Source organism: Myotis davidii, unplaced genomic scaffold (genome assembly GCF_000327345.1).
Source record: "Myotis davidii unplaced genomic scaffold, ASM32734v1 scaffold464, whole genome shotgun sequence".
Lineage (NCBI taxonomy): Eukaryota > Metazoa > Chordata > Mammalia > Chiroptera > Vespertilionidae > Myotis > Myotis davidii.
In genome coordinates, this window is record NW_006295287.1 from 775,414 (window position 1) to 775,947 (window position 534).

Here is a 534-nt window from a genome sequence, read left to right on the forward strand (position 1 = left end):
CGGGCACATCCCCAGTAGGGGATGTGCAGGAGGCAGCTGATCGATGTTTCTGGCTCTCTATCTCTCTCCCTTCCTCTCTGTGAAAACTCAATAAAATATATTTAAAAAAAAAAGAAGTAAAATTTAAAAAAAAAAAAGAAAGGCTCATACGAAGTCTGGGTTCTGTACCCACCCAGGCAGCTGGTGCTGGCCGTAGGCATTTGCGCTAATTATTTCCTACCAAGATGGAGGCCCTGGGGAATAAGATTTAACAGAAAGCATTCCGCTCCCAGTGGGTTTGGCAGTCTCATTGTCAGGAGGCTCCCTGGCACCTTGGTAAAGGCTACGTCCCCAGCAGGTTCGGCTCCAGAAGCAGGTTCGGCTCCAGCAGGGAGGTCTCCTCGGGCCACTGCGGAGGGGGGTCTAAGGGCGGGGTTGGGGGTAAGGGCGGGGTTTGGGGATAGAGGAGAGAATGAGGGAGGCAGGTGGACAGGAGAGGAGGAGGGAAGTCGGGGCGGGGGAGGAGAATGGGGGGCCCAGGTGCGGCGGGCAGAT